The sequence below is a fragment of the Mesoplodon bidens genome, assembly GCF_964165515.1.
Source record: "Mesoplodon bidens genome assembly, chromosome: 14".
NCBI lineage: Eukaryota > Metazoa > Chordata > Mammalia > Artiodactyla > Ziphiidae > Mesoplodon > Mesoplodon bidens.
Window position 1 is genome coordinate 84,984,187 of NC_138170.1, and position 21,356 is coordinate 85,005,542.

A 21,356-nucleotide genomic window follows, 5' to 3' on the forward strand; every position below is an offset into this window, starting at 1 on the left:
GGGCTTCATCTCAACTATTCCCTCAAAACAGTCTTCCCTCTTCAAGACTCCCAATGACATCGGCACTAAACCAAAGAATCAATTCTCAGTCCTCATCTTAAATGTATTTTGACATGATTTGAGTACATCTTCCTTAAAATTATTTTTCCCTTTGTCCAAGACTACCCTTTCTTGTTTTCTTTTATTTTAATTTTTTTTCCAGATTTTTTTTCAATCTGGAAAATTCAAAAAAGTAATTGACACATAAAATTGTATATTTTCATTTTTCTTTTAACTACCTGACTATTCTTTCCCCCTTTCTTCTGTGGTGTGTCTCATGTCTCTAGCCTCGAAATATTAGAATATGGCAAGGCTCATGTTCTGACCTCCTTTTTATTGGCACTGAATGTCAAGGAGATCTCAATTTGTCTCTTAAAATATTATCTATAAGTTGACGAAACACGTGTTTATATCTGTAGCCCCTGAAGTCCAGACTCATACCTCTGACTGCCTTCTCAGCATTCTACTTGATGTCTAGTATATAGTAGAAATTTCAGAGTTTAGTTTTGAGCATCTCAATTCGCTTTGCACTAACCAACAGCCACAGCAATATCCCCCCCCATTCCCCAAACAAAAACAAAACAAAACAAAAATATCATTTCTCCCACATTCATCTGCATCTCAGTAAATATCAACACTGTATTATAGTTGCTCCGACTAAAAGTATAGGGGTCACAGCTGCTCATTTATGTCTGTACACCTACATCCGATCTATCAGCAAATACTTGTCTACCTTCAACCTTCTCACCATCTCCTTGTGTCCATCACCCATGCTTGAGTCCATCTCAGTTCTGGATTTAATTCTTAACTGGTCTCTCTCTTCTCTGCCCTGGATCCTATAAAGTCTCTCATCAACACAAACACAAAGGAATCCTTTTAAGATATGCATCTGATCACTCTAGCTCTTTGCTCAAAGACCTCCTATGGCTTCACTCCATGTAAATTTGCACTCAGAGTAAAACCGAAAGACCTGCAAGTCCCCATTACTTGTGCCACTGATGCACGAGTCCTCCATTCCCTTCCACCATCCTCTTCTGTCAATTTGTTCTACTTCACAGTGACTTCCCGCAGTTCCTGAAAAGTATCAACCGTGCTCCCAACTCATTGCCTCTGCATTATAATTAATATAAGATAATATAAACAGTATAGTGAACATTCACTTAATGTACCTGGATTAATGAATTTTTTGAATGAATACTTGTAATCCCAGTATTGTTGAGTTACTGTACTTCCCATTTGCCGATAGAGAAACTGATTGGAGAGTTTTTTTTTTTTATTGTTGTTTTTTAAGCTAGTCAATGATGAAACTGGCTTTTAATCACCCAGATGATTTCACAGCCTCTGCTCTGAGCAGGTATTCTGACGTGTCTTTGATGTGAGTTTATTTACACAGAGACCTGTCAGCAGGGAGTGGGGAGGGTGCACATGGGTTGGGGATGGCTTCCTACAGAAGTGACTGTTGATCTGAATCCTGAGGACACAGAGGAGTGGCCCTGAGGAAAGGACGGCAGGCCCAGGCTGTGTGGTCTCTGGAGGGAGGTGTGGAGCGCGTGCACAAACAGCCTATTCCCGGAGTGCATGTGGTTCTAAGGGCCGCAGACTACAGGTGCGTGTGTGAGAGAGTGTGAACGTATCTATGTGTGCACTTACAGCCGAGCACCATGGTGACAAACGAGGCTGAATGGACAGATCAGGGCCACTGACTTGACTTAGTTTAAAGCCCAAAGTATGACTCTCATTTTGAGACACAGAAAACGGTCATAATCTGAAAAGGGAAACAACTACGGTTTATGTTTGAGAAGACTGGCTCTGCTTTCCTTGTGAAGGATAGTTGAAATGGAAAACTGGAGGCTGCTCCAGTGTTAAATGCAATCCCTAATGATTCTTAGGTCTATAAACTGAGGCATTGCCACATGAAAATTTTGATTAAGCTTGGCTTCTTGGAGTTAAAAACAAAATACATGAAAATCAAACATACTTACCCTGTACTAGGGAATTATAATTTTTTGTAATTCTTAAGCATTAAATTATTTGTATGGTAGTTACTAGGGCTGACATAACAAATCATCACAAACTGGGTGGCTTAGAAGAACGGAAATGTATTCCCTCACAGTTCTGGAAGCTGGCAGTCTGAAGTCATGGTATCAGGAAGGACTTGCCTTCACCAAAGACTCTAGGAAAAAAAAAAAAATCATTCCTTGGCTCTTCCAAGCTTCCAGTGGTTGTGGGCAACCCTTGGTGCTTTGTTTTTAACTCCTTGGTGCTTTGTTTTTAACTCCTTGGTTTGTAGACTTATCACTCCACTTTCTGTCATCACATGGCTTCTCCCCTCTGTGTGTCTGTGTCTCTACATGGACTTCTCAGTCATTTAAGGTCCACCCTAACTAACTACCTCCACAAGGACTCTACTTCCAAATGAGGTCACATTCTGAGGTTCTGGTTGGATGTGAAGTTTGGGGTGGCCAAAAATTGAATCTCATTTTTAAAAACAAGATAGAAAAGATTATTAAAAAAAGAGACAAATATTTCAATTGACAGTGAAAATCAAATAGAATCAAATTAATGATGGTCTAAGGATTTTTCATCCTCGGGATATTTCCCACCAAGTGGTACGTGTGTGTTTGTATGTGTGTCTCTCTGTGTGTCTGTGTGTGTATTTCCTTTTTAATATCCAAGGATGTTTCCAATTCCACTGTTGTAGTTTATGTCATAATCTGTCACTGTAATTCACAGAGTAGCTATTCACAGTCAACTTTTCTCAGGTTTGTGAACATAGTTTTTCACAGCTACATTTTATGTCTTTTTCATCATAGCCTCATAAAGTGCAGCTGCAATTACCAAGTGTATTTTTATGGAAGCCACTTTTGAGCATACGATCTCTGTATGCTCTTATATCATCTTGTCTGGAAAAGTCAGGAGAAATTGTTGTGCAAAAAAAGATAGGATCAACTCATGAGTCTAAAGCTCTGAAAAAAAAATATGCCCTACAGGAAAGATGGTGAATGTTTAGGAAGCCATAACTCTCAGCTAGGGAGTGGTTTCACCTTTAAGAGGCGACAGTGAAAAATTAATGAACCAAGGGCTCTAATGAATGAGGCATGTTGACATGAAGACAGGGTCATGGCATAAGTGCTGTGTAACGGATATGATAGGACTGGGATTGGCTCTGGGGGCCTATGAGAAAGAATTCTTGCACTGAGCTCCTGGTATGTGTTTAGTCTTTTATGGCTTTTCCTGCAGTTTTCTCTAAAGCAGAGGCTAATTTTTCTCTTGCATCTCATGTTCCTTAATGCCTAGAAGAGACATAAAACTCCTGCTTGCTTCCATTATACTTTGCAATAACTGTTCCTTTCTTCTTCAGAAACCATCTCTTTTTGAAGCCTGTGCTCTGTGCTTATGTGGCTGTTCCCTGGTCTCTCCATCTCTCCCTTGCTTGCTGGAGACCACAGCATCTCCAGTGGTATGACTCTCCATCCCCTTTCTGCAATATTTCTAGGTGGCTTCCTAAGCCACAGGGACAACCCTGTCAACATTCCGTTGCCTTCAAACTCCTCTTCTCCAGTGAGTCCACTTTATTTGTGCTCAGTCCTCTTCACACCGTGAATCTTGTCACCCTCGAAATAAACCACCATTCAAACCTGACCACCGATGCTCCATCCTTTGAGCTCATTTTTTTCCCACTCTTAATTAGACACCACAAACATAGCTTCATCACAGGCTTATTTATCATGGTGAAATATTTGAAATGGTTCCATAAATCATGATCTATTTATTTGGAGCATTAAAATATATTACATGAAATTTTTACTAATATAGAAGTGTGAATAAACATAAAGTATTACATTTTAAGAAGTTAGAAATCAAAATTGTTTGCTGGTGATGAGTAATGAGATGGCAGAAGAAAATGATGGAAAAGAAGTATAGCAAAATATTAGCAGTGTTTATATCTGGTTCTTAGAGTTATTACTTTATTGTATCTGAATTTAAATAAGTAAATGTAATTATATAGTAAAATAAATTAAAGTATTTTAACTCAAAAAGTATTTACTTTGGGACCATTATTTCTAAGCTGTCTGCTACCACTGGTGTCACAGAGATGAGTCTGTTTCCTATGAAGCTCTCAGATACAGAGATGAAAATATCATATAAGTAAGCATTATACATTGTAAGAGAAATCACATTTGTTGTTGTTTTATTTTATTTTTTATTTTTTTAATTTTTTCCCAAATGTGTTGTTTTAAAGTGCTAACTTTATTTAAGAAAGGGTAGCTCTTGGGAAGCTGAAGCACACACACATACCTGTTTGTGCATGTATGTGTTATGTTTATATGTTTACCTACATATATTATTCTTCACAATCAAAATTTTATTATCTCATAAACTTGGTGTAATAGGTTAAACTCTGACTCTTACAAAAAGGCATGGAATAAATATGGATTTGGAATATGTGTTAAAGCGGAGACGGGCCACCTGATCTGGCCCCAATTCATTCCTGAAAGACATTCATTGCAAATAGTGTTATTAACAAAGAAAGAGGCCAGGTGATGTTTCTTGTTTGTGGGGCTGCTCCCTGAGGATCACCTGACCGGCTCCATCCAGTGTCAGCTCAGCATCTGTAACTTGGGGAAAGGGAGGTTGAAAAAATAAAGTTAGATATATCATTTAGGAATATCTTACAATTTTTATTTTATATTTATATTGAAACTGGAGTAATAACCAAGTTATCACTTGATTAATAACCTTTAAGATGTTTACTATTCTTTTTTAGTATTCATATCAATAAATAGTATATCTCCATTAAGGTAGTAATTTGCCTTATGATGAATAAAATAGTAGCCAGTAAAGAAGTAAAGCTATGGTAAAAAGAGAAATGAGAATCTATGAGAAAAAAGTGAAACCAAGGGATGCTTGAAATTTGCCCTTTTTCAGCCAGAAATTTCAGTAGCCCTGTTTTGATTAATTAAGTATTCACTGTAAATCCCTAAACATATCTTGGTGTGTGTGTGTTTGTGTGTGTGTATGTGTGATATTTATTCATTCATTCCACAGACATTCACTGAACACCTTCTTGTAGTTTACATTTTAGCTTCTAGAGAATCACAGATTAAGCCAAGGCCCCTGCTACTTGGGAAGTTAAGAGTCTAGTAGGAGACAGAGGAATGTAAATATGTATGCCTCATGGCCTGTGGGCACAGTGAAGAGAACAACACACAAATAAAATTAAATTACATTAAAATAAAATAAAAAAGGAAAAAAGATGATTGTTAGGTGAACTAATTAAGAATGTTGTCCCAAGGGAAATAGGATAAATTAAATATTGAGCTAAATAAGAGTTCCCAAGGTGGAAAAAGCATTTCTGAAGGAAGGACAGCAGTGCAGAGGGAAAGAGTCATAAGAGCGCAGTCTGCTCTGGGAAGTACATGCAGCCACATGGATCTGAGCGTGAAAGGGCTAAGGATCCAGCCCAGTGTACTAACCCAATTTGGAGAACAGGATGGCAAAGGGAACTTTACAGGTTCAAACTTTTCTCCATCATAAATGTTCTTGGTACTTTGTGTTTGATCTTGTTTATCCTGCTATGTATGGTAGCATAGCATTTTATAAGGATGGTCTCAGGGCAGTGTAATATTTAAACACCTGTACTCCACCGCTTGGCAGCAGTGAGATTGTGAGCAAGTTCCCAAGGCTCCTGGTGTCTCCATCTGTGACGTGAGGGTCAGAATCATGCCCCAGTGGGCTGTGACGATCCCAGGAGCTGATGCACAGTTAGCAAGGTTGCTTCGCACATGGCTCCATGCAAACATCAGCCCTAATTACCATCACTGTGTAGTAACTGAGTCAGGGGGTTATGCTGAACTCCACTCAGCTTGTGTGGACTGGTGTCAGGATTTGAGCTCTGACCTCATGGAGCCCATGGTCCTTCCATCACTCTGTGCTCAGTGATGTTCAGGTGTGAAGGAGATGGACACTAACTGTTCTTCTGCTTCCTAAGGATGGGATAAAAAAAAGAGAGTGAAATTGGGTCATGAGGGAGAATTAGATAGAACTCTCTAATAGAAGAGAAGGCTGTTTGCTGTAACAGGATGCTACAAATCATTAAGTTTCCCTTTGATGTGTGTTTGTTTTTTTAAATTTATTTAAGTAAGAGGTGAGGGCTTCCCTGGTGGTGCAGTGGTTGAGAATCTGCCTGCCAATGCAGGGGACACGGGTTCGAACCCTGGTCTGGGAGGATCCCACATGCCGCAGAGTAACTAGGCCCACGAGCCACAACTACTGAGCCTACGCGTCTGGAGCCTGTGCTCTGCAACAAGAGAGGCCGCGATAGTCAGAGGCCCGCACACTGCAATGAAGAGTGGTGCCCGCTCACCACAACTTGAAAAAGCCCTCGCACAGAAACGAGGACCCAACACAGCAAAAATAAATAAATAAATTACTAAACTCCTACCCCCACCAAAAAAAAAAAAAAAAGTAACAGGTGAATGCCAGCCTGTGACTCTTTTAAGACAAGAGAGTCCGAAAACCCTAAGCTCCTGCCCGGTGGGAGGAGCTGTAAGACAGGACGGCGTTGCTTTGATACCATATGTTTTATAGAAGCGGGACTGCAGTCCGCGAGTGCAACAGCACAATACATTGATGAGGTTAGATATAAAATTTTGGAAAGATTTTGAATAAAGGGCGGGGAAAGAGTAATATTTTCTACTAAAGTGGAGGAAGAAATTTGAATAGTTATCTACAGGTATAAAAATCAATTGTTTTCCTGAGAATAAAGATCAAAATGGTCAAAAGAAAATCTTGAATATCAAAGCAGAAAACAAGCAAACTGCACTCTCTTTAGTTTTTCTGTGCCCACCTCCACCTCCGCCCCAACTCTCTCTCTCTCTCTCTCTCTCTCTCTCTCTCTCTCTCTCTCTCTCTCTCTCTCTCTCTCACACACACACACACACACACACACACGAGTGCATGTGAGCCTCAAACGTACACAATAATGAAGAACTCTTAGATTCAAGAAAGTCATTATCACCAGTAAGCTAATTTTTTTCTTAATTAAAGGCTTGAAAGTCAGGAGGACCGAAAACAAACTCAACAAATGTGCCGGGAAGACTAAATGCTCGACAGTGCTTTTTATGTCAAAGGCTCAGAATCTGGCTAAATGAACTTGAGGTCTTTATGGGACGGAAGCAAATAAAGCCATGCATTTGCCACACAGTGAGCATCTTCATTTTGAAAGCTTCAAAGGGGGATATTAGGTGCTTTAAAAACTTCTTTGTTCTCTTCTAAGAAAATAATTATGGCACATTTATCCTAATTCAGATTTTAAGCCTTGATTAGAGATGTGCAATCTTACCTTCAAATAAAATATAATTTTCCACAGAGCATGCATTCATTCACTCATTCTTCTTTCTAAATTACAGCAAATTGCTCCAATTTTAGTTTCCTTGTAGTGTGCATTTAGGCCACTCAGAATCCTGCCTGCCCTCCACCTATGTGTGTGGTACAGTCACTAATAGAGAATGTCACTTTCATCAAGAGGAGTGAATTCTGCCATTTGGCAAGGCCATTCAACACAAGCACGCATCTCCATAGCAGGAGGTGGGAAGACAGGTGTCTTGTGGGAGCCTCCTGGTTGGCAGATCAAGAATTTGCCTGTAGCTTTCTGGAGATCTCCCTTGCTGTAATCTGCTTTGTAACAGTTTTTTATCCAATAATGTTAATTTGATTTTAGGTCCACAATTGTGTGAGTGCCTCTGAAGAACAGGGGACTGTTTTTGGAGCCTGGAGAGGGTTCAGGTTGGAGGACACCTGATGAGACAGGTGAGATCCTACCCCGGCTCATAATGTGAAGGTGAGGGGAGAGAGGGCAAATTAAGAGAAATTTTATTCCTGACTCTGTGACGAGGACACGATGACGTGGTTAGCTCCCCTATTTATCATAACAGAACCATGTACCAGGTACTGTTCTTATCACATCCAGTCCAACTTCTTGATGAGGAAATGGCTTGGTAAACAGCTGGTAAGTTGCAGCCCTGGATTTGAACTCAGAACTCTGAACTCAGAACCCATGGATATAACCACCAGACTATCCTGAAGGAAGACTAAACCATTTGTGAAAGATCAAATAGTATGGTAATTAGTAGTGGGACTGAAACTAAACCCAGGCTTTTCTGCTTTATAATTGTTCATGTTTTCTGTTGCACTGGATTTCTGCAACAGACTCGAATTTATACTTGAAAATTGTTATTTCTTTGCTATTGTTATTGTCTACATAGATGGAAGGATTCACTTATTTTAGGGGTGGAAAACTTAGTTTTACAAGCATAATTGTCCAATAAATCCTTTTCAACCCTGTAATGTTAATTAACCTATGTATTTATTTATAAAATGCATTATAGGTTTACATGGTTTAAAATTCCAAAAATACAAAATTGTCAGTAATTAAGATTTCTGTCTCTGCTCCCTCTCCCTTTTCAGTCACCCAGTGCCCCTTCCTGCAAACCATCTACTTCACCAAGTCTTGTGTGTCCCTTGAGCTATGATATGTATATATGGACAAACAAACACATGTATTTTGCCCAGTTTTATACAAACAATAGAATAATAGACATATTATTTGGGGCTATGCTTAGTTCACTTAGTAATACACCTTGGAGTTCATTCAAATGAAAACATAAATCGTTTCTTTGGTCCTTTTTGATGGCTTCATATTTTTCCATTTTATAGATTTACCATAATCTATTTTACAAGTACATATTGTTGGTATTTAACTTGTTTACAATATTTTGCTATTAGAAAAATGATGTAGCAAATAACCTCCCACATGTGTCATTTTATATACATGCAGAGGAATAAATTTCCAAAAGTGGAACTGCTCAGATAAATTATATTTTAATATATAGAAATCATCAAATCACTCTCTATAAAGGTTATGCCAACTGCCTTCCCACTGAGCAACTGTGAGATTGCAGCCTTTCCCCGCACCCTAGGGAATGCACTGCATTCAATTTATGTTCTTTGCCAATCTAGGAGATAAACTTGACATTTGAGTTATTTTAATTGGATTTCTTTTATTATGAGAACTGAAACATTCCTTTATATGTTTAAATCAATTTGTTTTTCCTTTCTTTTGAGCTATCTGGTAATATTTTTTGCCATATTCCTATTGATTTGTTAGCATTTTTCTTAGAAGTTCTGTACGTATTAGGGACATTAATCTTTTATTGTACTATTCTTTTCATTATTTTCCTGTATTTTAAAATTTTGCTTATATTTTTCCATTTAGAAAGTTTAAGTTTTATGCAACTATTAGTCTTTTATAACTTCTGGGTTTTGTTTCACATGTATAAGATCTCATTGTACTAAGTATTATGAAATAAATCTGCAGTGGTTTCTTCTAAGTAGATGTATAGTTTGAATTTTTGTGTTTAAATCTTAGATAATTTTGTAGTTTATTCTGTTGTAAGTTGTGGAGTAGAAATCCAGTTAATTTTATTTTTTCCTAGATTACTATCTTACTGATTTAAAACAGTTATGTTCTTTCTTAAATAATATATTATTAAAAAATAGAATGTTTTAAAGTATTTATCTTTCCCCAATAATTTGATATGACATTTTTGTCATATACTAAATCCCTTTATTTTTTTGGATTTATTTCTGAAATTTCTACTCGTTTATATTGATTTTTCCAACTCAAGTGCCACTAAAATAATGTATAATTTAACATAATTTTATGGCATGTTTTGATATCTGAGAGGACTATGTCTTTGTTTACTTGGCTACTGTAATAAAATACCATAGACTGTCATTTTAAACAACAGATATTTCTTACAGTTCTAGAGGTTGGAAGTCCAAGATAGAGATGGTGGCGACTTGATTTCTGATGAGGAAACTTCCTGGTTCAGAGACAGCAGCCTTCTTGCTGTATCTCCACATGATGGGAGCTAGCTCTGGTGTCTTCCTCATCTTGTAAAGGCACTAATCTCATCAAGAGGGCTGCTCCTCAAGATCTCATATAAACCTAATCAGCTCCCAAATCTCCCACCGCACCTCCCAAGTTTCCCCTTTGGCAGCCATAAGTTTTTCAACATCTGTTTCTGTTTTGTAAATAAGTTCATTTGTTTAAAATTAGATTCCACATATGAGTGATATCATATGATATTTGTCTTTCTCAGCCTGACTTACTTCACTTAGTATGATAATCTCTAGGTCATCCATGTTGCTGCAAAAGACATTGTTTCATTCTTTTGTACGGCTGAATAATATACCACATCTTCTTTACCCATTCCTCTGTTGATAGGCATTTAGGTTGCGTCCATGTCCTGGCTATCATAAATAGTGCTGCAATGAACACTGAGGTGCATGCATCTTTTTGGATTATGGTTTTCTCTGTTATATGCCCAGGAATGGGATTGCTGAATCATATGGTAGTTCTATTTTTATTTTTTTAAGGAATCTCCATACTGTTCTCCATAGTGGTTGCACCGATTTACATTCCCACCAACAGTAGGAGGGTTCCCTTTTCTCTACACCGTCTCCAGCATGTATTGTTTGTAGAATTTTTAATGATGGACATTCTGACCGTTGTGAGGTGATACCTCATTGTAGTTTTGATTTGCATTTCTCTGAAAATTAGTGATGTTGAGCATCTTTTCATGTGTTTTTATAATCTCTTTCTGTTGCATCCCTTATTTTATGAGAGGGGAGGAATATTAATATCTTTCTTCTTGAATTGGAAATGTAATTAATTGATTTATTTTTCCTATAATTTTTGTGGATGTTTGCCTTAAGATTACACATTTTCAACTGGACATTGCTTTATCTGTGGCCCAGAGGTATTCAAATACATGGTGTTTAATATTGTTCTATTCCAGATATTTTACAAATTCAGCTGGATTTTCTTTCCAGCTTAGAAGTATTTTCCCATATCAAGAGTTAAGCATATTGTTGAGTTTTGGCTCTGTAATCAATTACTGGACTTATCACATGGTAATTAGAGTATTCAAGGCTGAAACATATTTCAACTCTTTGAAAAGTATGAGTGAGTCTGTTTGTGTGTGATGTATTAGTGTCAATTTTTGTGAATGTTCTATGTTACTTGATATAAATATCTCTTCTCTTTTATACTATAGGTTTTGATATATCTGTTAGATTTTTTTATTTAGACCTTCCATATTTTTTAACTTTTTTTGTTTGACAAAAAAGATATGAATGAAAGTCTCCATTTTCTATTGTGCTTCTATTTCCCTTTTTATCATCTGTATTTTACAGAATGAATATTAATGCTGAATTTGTTAATGCTATAACTTTGATAAAAAAAATTTCCTCATATCATATGATTTATATATTATATGATTTTTTTATTTTTATTTAAAGTCATGTGCTATTAACATTAAAATATTTATTTTTTATTTGAATTTTTCCTTATATAATTTCTATATTTTCAAATATGTATAATTAATTGCTTTAGTAGTGTTTTAACAAATACAGACTAAAGTTGAGTTTTGCTTAGTGATCCAATTTGAAGTATTTTTTTTTTGCTTGTTTGATTTTAATGTTAGCTTAGCTTCTTAATACCTATATACTTATTGCTGCAGCTGATACAAATGGTTTTAATTCTGTCACAATATTATTTCATACTGTCTTTAAAAATTCGATGAATTTTTTCTCAGCTTTAACATTGTCAAGGAATGTAAAATATTCTCTGTGTTATATAACCATAATTTCTACATTTTTTAAATTCTTATTCCTATAGTTACATATTTAATAGTCAGAGCCAGTTTTTTTTTTCCTAATTAACTCTTTATTAGTTGAAGTTTTTCTCTAGTGGTAGGAGCAATATCTCTGAGTTCTTATGTGTAAGATAGTTTGTCACATTTTAATTGAATGAGAATATAACTGAGAAAAAATTATTGGATAACATATTATTTCCTTAAATTATTTTTTTTCTTATTTCTGCACTACCTTTTAGCATTTAGAGTTGTAGCAGAGAAGACAGTTTGATGTTAACTTTCTTTTATAAGTGATTTGCTATTTTTCCAGAATACTTGAAGGAACCTTAATTTTGGTTTCTAGTAACTTTACTAGCTTACATTTCAGCTTGGTTTGCTTCAAGGTTCTTGAAGATACAATGTGTCTTCTCAATAAAAAGCACTGTCTTTTTTTTTTTATTTCAAAAAGTTGTTTCATTAACACCTTCCTGCTTCAGAGGCTATCATTGTGCATACCTTGTCTTCTAAAATTTCTGTTTTCTCTCAAATCATGTAACCCCTAAATACAGTAGCAACAAGCCACATATGGCTATTTATTTATGTATTTTGAATTTTATTTTATTTTTTTTGTACAGCAGGTTCTTATTACTTATCTATTTTATACGTATTAGTGTATACATGTCAATCCCAATCTCCAAATTCATCCCACCACCACCAGTCCCCCCACCCCCCGCTTTACCCCCTTGGTGTCCATATGTTTGTTCTCTACATCTGTGTCTCTATTTCTGCCTTGCAAACGAGTTCATCTGTAATATTTTTCTAGATTCCACATATATGTGTTAATATTTGATATTTGTTTTTGTCTTTCTGACTTACTTCACTCTGTATGACAGTCTCTAGGTCCATCCATGCCTCTACAAATGACCCAATTTCATTCCTTTCTATGGCTGAGCAATATTCCATTGTATATATGTACCACATCTTCTTTATCCATTCGTCTGTTGGTGGGCATTTAGGTTGCTTCTCTGTCCTGACTATTGTAAATAGTGCTGCAATGAACACTGGGGTGCATCTGTCTTTTTGAATTATGGTTGTCTCTGGGTATATGCCCAGTAGTGGTATAGTTGGGTCACATGGTAATTCTATTTTTAGTTTTTTTAAGGAACCTAAGGAACTTCCATATTGTTCTCCATAGTGGCTCTGTCAGTTTACATTCCCACTAACAGTGCAAGAGGGTTCCCTACATATGGCTATTTAAATTTAATTGTATATTAACTAAAATTAAAAATTCAGGTCTTCTATTTAACTATACATTTTTCAAGTGATCAATAGTTTATGTGTCTGGAGGATGCTGTATTGGACAATGTAGCCAAGGATATTCCCATAATAATAGAATGTTCTATTGGATAGTATTGATATTCCTTTAAAAGTTTTTCTACTTTTACATTTTATTTTTCTCACTTTACCATGTCTGTGCTGTATTCCTATTATTATATTATCACAGAGTAAATTATATATTTGAAGACTTGAAATTTAAATAAGTAATTTTTTTTTTTTTTTTTTTTTTGGTAAATGAGGATGAAAAGTTCAAAGCAGTTGTAGGAAAAATAACTGTTAAGGGTGTATTGCAGTGAAAAGTATGTCAACTGTCACATCTTGCTTTTCCTTTAGGATTTTTGTCTTTTCTGAAACAACATGCCCAAGATTGTCTCAAAGATAAACATTAAGTGATTTATGTTTGTCTCGGCAGCCGTCAGCTCTTCTTGTATGTGTTTTTCTTTATATTACACATGGTTCTTTTGCTTTCCTATACCTTTCATTTCTCTCTTATTTCCTCTTCGTATCAAGTTAAGAGCTTACATCAGTCATCTACATGTTAGTGTGAGCGAGCATGAAACACTTTTATTCTAAATCTCTTCTACGCATGGTGTGACATTTATTTTTATATGTCAACTTGACTGGATCGTGGCATGCCCAGATACCTGTTTAAGCATGATTTCTGAGTGTGTCTGTGAGGATGTTTCCAGAAGAGATGAGCATCTGAATTGGTGAACTGGGTAAAGTTGTCACCCTCCCCGGTGCAGGTAGATGTCACCCAATCCCTTGAGGCTCTGAATAGAACAAAAAGGGCTTAGGAAGTTTGAGTTCTTTCTCTGCCTGACTGCTCAGCTGAGAGACACGTTCTCCTGCCTTGTAGTCCTGTCTCAGGCCTTCAGAAGTGCACTTAAATCTACACCATCAGCCCTCCTGCTCTCAGGTTCCTGAACTACAGCATCAGCTTCCTTGGGTATCCAGTTGCAGGGGGCAGATCATGGGCCTTCTTAGCCCCCATAACTGCATGAGTCAATACCTTATTTTATCGGCATCCTCTGTATCTATATCTATATCTATATGTATATCTATATCTATATATACCCTAAAGGTCCTGTTTCTCTGGACAACCCTGACTAATACACATGGGAAAATGAAATGACTTTAATCATTAAGTAAATGAGAAAGTGGGAAATAGGGTGATTATTACTCCTAAGGCCAATACACCTGTTCAGTATTTATGCAACCTCAAACAAATTAAAACTTCAAAAATAAAACAGAACACATAGGGGTATTTGTAGTAATACCATATAATTTGGGGTTTTGCTGAAAAATTGAGAAAAAAGAGAATCCTTCAAAGTAAGGCTTTATTTGCTTAAACTTGTTGCCTATCCATGTGGGCCAAGCATTCTGTAGAGGTGAAACAATGAATGAAGTTGTTTCTGTGCTTGAAGAACTCATTGTCCTTTAGCAGAAGCTAACAACTAGCACGGAATTTATTCCTTATTGTTCTTACCATTTTTAATCAGGCTGCAGATAAAGAGTGTGTAACCATCCATTTGTGACCATGAAGCGTGATCTTTGGAAGTTTAGAAAATATATGCAGCTGTCTTTTTATTTGCCTTTCACTTTTGGCAGAGATGTTCTGAAATCCTTCCTACCTTGTTACAACAGATCTCAAATATTCATGAAATTGTGACATGTTATCCCTAGTATATGATATAGCCTATACAGCAAAACAACTTATTCAAATAAACCTCTCATTTCCTGGAAAATTGAGGCTGAATTTCAAGGAGTTACCAAGATTTCCTGGAGAAAGCATGTTGACTTGTGTTTCTGGGAAATAATCAGAGTATTTAAATCAACTTCAAGGAGAAATCATAATCTCAGTGCAGAGTTTTAAAACCCAAACTCTTCTCCAGCATAGCAAGGAAATGGATAAGGGTCAGCATATGGAGGTGAGTCAGGTATTTCTCTTTGAATGACTAAATGGCATATTTGTTGTATAATGATAATGGCTCGCATTTATAGAAAACGAAATACAAATGGTTGTAGCTCATACTATATATATATATATATATATGTATATATATATATACACATACATACATATATATATATATATTTCTAACTATCCTGTAATATGATTTCCTAACTTTATTTAATAGATGAAGAAACTAAGGCTCAGGGAAGTTAAATTACTCACCCGAGGTCACACAATTTGTAACTAAACTGCATCTCTTTGTTTCCAACCCATATCCTTGTATTCATACTCTGGAGCCCTCAGATGTTACAGTGGATGCTGTCAGGCCCCCAGTTATTATTTTCCATATTGTCTCTTCAAAAAGAGTAGACACTAAGATAGCAAAGATGTCTCCATTGTCCCTTCTATTGCCTTCTCCGTAGTCAGACATTTAGTGGGACGGGAGTTGACATTAAGCCAGAAGGCCCAGCCTTCACAGCCTGAACTTGTAAATGTGATGTAACTTTACAGAGAATTGGTCCCCCTGTCTGTGAAGTGAGGGCATGACACATCTTGAGCTCACACATTCCTTAGAGCTCTGATTGGTCTCTAAGTCATTAGTACTGTTCCTTCATCCCACAGGCCATGCTCTGGGAAAGGGGATCATCTGTACAAAGGGCCCATCACTAGAGTGTCCCCAGGCATCAAAGGTGCTTTCTCATGACCCAGAGAGTGGACACCAACAGGCCAGTGAGAGATGTTTGGGTACAAGTATTTATTCTGATGCTCCCCAGCTCATGCTGTAAGATCCCCAGGTAGACTCCTGGTCTACATTCTGTGATGTCTACATTATAATTATTTGTTTGTGTTTTGCCCCTTGGTAGGGTTATTTGGGTGCTGTCTTTCTTAGTTAATTTAAAATATAACTTTGTTTCCCTAGAATATATTGTGCCCAGAGAAATTCAATAATCTGTAGCCTGATTAAATAGATTCATCCTTGCCAGCATTCCCAGTACTGTTAGAATTTGGGATTTCAGATTTTATGAGCATATTACTGACCCTCAAAGAGTTTATAGAATAGTGTCAGGGGCAAATATTTATCTAATTTATCATAATACAATGTAGTAAAAAAATTACCAGCAATGTATACAATAAGCATAAATGAAATCTTCCATGGTGCGTCACTATATGAAGAGTTGTTTCTGAGCTCCGGTTTTCACATCCACATTTAGTGCATCGTTTTTGTTTTTTTAACCAGTTTCTCTGTGTCCCAGTTTTTGTTATCTGTAAATGCCTATCACTGAGGGCATCAAGCCTTTTTTCACTGGTCTCTTCTTATGAAGAATGATTGTAACTGTTAACTTTATGTGTCAGCTTGACTGGGTAATGGGGTGCCCAGATTTTTGGTTAAATATTATTTTGGGTGTGTCTGTGAAGTTGTTTCTCAATGAGATTAACATTTGAATTTGTAGACTAAACAAAACATTGCCTTCCATTGTGTGGTGGGCCTCTTCCAATTTGCTGGAGGCTACTGAATAGAACAAAAGATGAGGTCAGGGAGAATTTCCTCCCTCTGCCTGTTTTTCCAGCTGGGACATAGGTTCTCCTGCACTTGGACTGGAATTTTCACCATTGCCTGTCTTGGGTCCCCAGTTTGCAGACAGCAAATCTGTTGGATTTGGACTTCTCAGCCTCCATAGGCATGTGAGCCAATTCTATATTATACATATATATCTCTGACTGTGTTTTTCTCTATGGAGAACCCAGGGTAATGCAATGATATTTAGTTTGGGCTCCAGGGCCTCCCCAACTCACAAGTTTAAGCCAGTTCTTGGCAGCCCCACCCATTCACTTGAGAAAGAAGGGAAATCCAAAATTAGAGCTGAAAAGCACTGACTTAGACCCTTCTCCTGGTACCTCCAGTTACTAGCTCCATGACACTGAGCAAGATAATTATCTGTGCTTCAGTTTCTTCCCCTGAAAAATAGAGATACTGACAATGCTTACCTCTTAGAATGTATCAAATGCATTATATGTGTAAAGTGCTCAGAAAGATGGCTGGAACATGGTGACTACTAGGTATTATCAGATACTATTAGGAAAAGAAGTCCAGAAAAAAAGTCTGGACCTTGAGGAAAGCCAACACTCAAAGGAGAGATTTGACCAAGGACCCAAAAAGAGGAGCCCAAAAAGAGAATAAATAGTTAAAACTACAAAGCAAAAAAGAGTAAAGAACAGAGTCATAGTAACTAAGGGAATGAAGAAATTCAAGAAGAAAGAATGTTGTAATGGTAACAAATACTGCAAAGATATACTCTAAGGTGAAGACTGGAAATAGCCCAGTGGATGGAGGAATACAGAAGACTTCAATGCTGTGGCAAGAAGATTCCAGAGGTATGCTGGGACATTTATTTGTGGAGGGCCTGGAGAGGGAGGTTTAGTTGGAAGTTAAAGGGGATCCGATAGTCAGGGTAGGGCTTCTGATGATTATAGGCTAAGGAGGTGAGGAATGTGGTGTAGCAGAATATGAAGAGAGGGTGGTTGTTTACTCTTTGTCTGCTCATGAACAGCAATTATGGTGACCAATATCATACATGAACATATATTTGGACAAAAAATATGCAAGTGTGAGTTCTAAATCCATGTGTTCCTAAGAGTTACAACCAGTGCCTATCAGTTAATTTATTCATATCATTATTTTAAAAAATATTTTTGAGTGCTCCCTCTATGCCCCACACTCTTCTTGGCACTAGAGATGTATCAGTAAGCAAAGCAAAACCAAATCAAACAAATACCCCTGTCTATACAAGGGATTGACTATACCAAACTGAACAAAGTTCCCAAACCAGTAGAGTGATCAGGAATGTCTGAGGAAGTTTAAAATTTAGGATGGTAAGTGCTTTAATATTTGCAAGTACCAGGTGTGTCATCCGACTTTTTCTTATCTGAAAATAAAAGGTACATTTACTTGCCCTCTTAACTTCCAAGGTTCTTGTTGACAATCATATGGAAAGGAATTTCTTAGTAAATGATAAAAGACTAAGTAAGGGTATTAGGTTTTTGTTTTATGAGACGACAATACTGAGAAATACAGCAGATCATATCCCAGCACCCATTGCTTATTGCATAGTGTGGTCTGGTGGAAAAAGGAACAGTTTAGACATTGGAACTACATTTGCAGTCCAAGCTCTGCCCATTTTCTGTGTGAACTTGGTTTAATGGATATTTGCTGTGCTTGGTGTCCAGCATTGGGTCCTCTTCCTTATGCTCAGGGGATTCCTTTTGGTATGAGTCTCCTAGAGACTCAGAGTCACCTCTTATTAAAGAAGAAGTATTTCACAGGTCTCACCCTGTCTAGCCTGCCCTGAGTCCCTGACACAAGTTGTCACTGGGCTCCAATGGTCATCCACATCAGCCATAACTGCAGGTGGGTTTCAAGCATGATAAGCAGCAGTGATGTTCAGGTGGTGATTGCCTTAAGACCCCTTTCTTGATACATGTGCACTGGAGGTGCAAACTCTGGGCAGTGCTGGGCACCCCTCGCTCTGCATATCTGGTCAAGGATGCTGTGTCGGGTATGCTTCTCAACTGAACACCCCTCAGACTGCTGCTTTCAGCCACGTGGCAATCCTGTGATCTACTGATATTCTTTTAATAAACTTGTTTTCTGCTTAAATAAGCCTCAGTCAACTTCTATTGATGGGAAATTAAAAACTCTCCTGAATGATACCCGGAACGATACCCTTGGATTCATCCTCATCCTTTGAGCCGCATCTTGTAAAGTGGGGACCATACTGGTAACATTTTTTCTGGTAGGGATCAGAAATCGTTATATGGAAAGGCCTCAATATCCCTAAGTTTCTTTGTTAATGGAAGAGAGGGTTTTTGGTTTAGTTTATTTTTTGTTTGTTGGTTGGAATTTTGTCGGGGTTTTTTTTCCATTTGTTTGTTTTCAGAATTTTTGCTTTTCCTTTGTCCTGTCATGATGTGCAGTCAGGCTCTGAATTACGGCTGATATAGTACATTTGACTTCATCAGGATCATGTAAAAAGAGGTCTTTTCTCAGCAGCTGCATCAAGTCCTTGAAGTTTCCCAAGAGAAATTCTCCATTTGGCTACTCATCCAAATCTTGTCTCCTTACGCTAAGCTGGGAAAGAAATTAGAAACCTTTGTTGTGAGATTCCCTGGGGCACATAGAGGACAGAGACACTAAGGTGTGTGTAGGAAAGATAAGAGAGAAAGAGGATAGGAGTCCCGGTACCATTTCCTAAGCACTTACTATATTCCAGGCAGTGTGGCAGGGGCTTCTTGTACATGGTTTTATGTATCGTTCCCTTAGATGACAAGATCCATATGAGAAGGGCCTTGACTATTTTGCCCACTATCTCAATTCTTCCCACTACCCTGGAGCTTATCGAAAAATCAGGACTCAAGTAGTTGAATGAGTGAATCATTGAAAAAATAAATAGGCAGTATTTCGTGCTAAGGATTCCAACCCCCAAGCTGCAGAGAATTGAAAGACAATGCAATTCTTTGATGATCACAAGCTAGAAGGCGCAGGGCAAGATCATAAAGGAAGCTTGCCTGGCTGGAAGATTCTGTACTTTTACACTACCCCATAACATCCATCCAAAGGGCTATGAGTGGAAGAGCTCAAAGTGAAAGTCAAGGACAGAATGAAGAAGTATCGCCTTCTTTAGTCTCAAAATAAATGCGCAGCTTGAAGGAAACGCTTGCAGACACAGCGCCCCACCAGCCCCCATGTGCCACGTGCAGGCGAGAGAAGGGAAAGAAGCACCAGGACTCCGCTCCCTCCTAGATACGCTTCTTGACTATCCTGGCCCAGCGCCAACTCATTTGACTTTTATTTCTCTCCTATGCCTTGTTGAGAGGCCATTTCATGCATTTATGCTTCTCTGCCTGAAACATTTCTCCCAGGGTTTGTGGCGTAAGCTTATTTTTCTCCCTTCCCAACAATTCCTGCTTTATTCTTTTATCTCATCTGCACAGAGGCAAGATTATTGAATAGATATTCATGGCACTTAACAATTTGTGTAATTCAATTGGGTCCCCTCTTGAACTGCTTTAATAGTGTTTTCTTTTGCCATAACGTAGTGTACATACTCTGGGAAGATGTACTTCTGGCCTTGGTCTCGGAAGGGGTCCTATGGTTACCATCATTTAGCAGAACTAGCCCCAAACCCCCAAAGCCTTCAGAGTCAGTGTATCTCAGACCTAGTGACTGTGATAACTACTTCAAGGACACTTCAGTGAAGGGAGCAGAATCTGCAAAGGTACAACATTGTGAAAAATGCACTGTCATTTAGAAGATGTGAGGAATTCAACCTGGCTGATGTATATAACAGGTGAAAGAGTAAGGAAGAATATTAGTTAATGGAGTTGAGAGCTAAGGAAACCCATGATTCTGGGGAGTTAGCTTGAAGTCACATTGTGACTTAAATACAAAATCAAAGATGCTTTTAGGTAATTTTTTTTTTCCCAAAAAGCATAAGGAAGGATGAAGACACACTGTAAGGCAAGAGAGCTAAACAGAATGCAGTGGCTAAAATCTCTTCAAACCAATCAGATGTAAGAAAAATCATGGCCTAGTTATGAAATTAACGTTAAGCTTAAGTTTAGGGTTAGGATTAGGGTTAAGGAACCATTGTTTTTATTGTTGTTGTTATTATGATCATTAGTTCCTACCACTCTTTGCTTCCAATCACAGCTCATTAAGTAGATCTAGACTTGTGGACTAAGTACCTTATGGGTAGGGGGGCGGTGAGGGAGCACCCAGATACTTGGTAAATGAAAAAGAACCCCCCCTACAGTAGGCAGTCTTACCTGTATTCTAACAGATAGAAAACAGATTCAGAAAGGTGCATAATGCATTTTTTCATGAAAGATATTTAGATAATTCTGAAAGATAGTAATCATATGATTTGACATGAGATTATTTAACAAAATGTTTTCATTGCTAAGTTCGTGCCTATTGAAAGATGTTTTTATGCACAGAAAGATAAGTAGGTTAGTATATAGTCTACTTCTGCTAAGGAAAGGAGTTGGTCCAAATCAACACCAACATTTCATCTAGCCATTCAGTCTTAATATCTTACAATTCCAAGAAAGTCCATATGAATATCACACTCATTTGTCTAATTTATAGACACCTTTAGCCATAATGATTTGGGACTAATAAGTAATTGGTAAAATTATAGAAATCACATGCTCTACTTATGCATTTTCCATATTGTCATTAATAAATATAGGTTCAAAATGCATGGAATTAAGAATTATGGTGTTTTCAATACCAGAAAGTTAGTTCATGTAGGAATGGCATA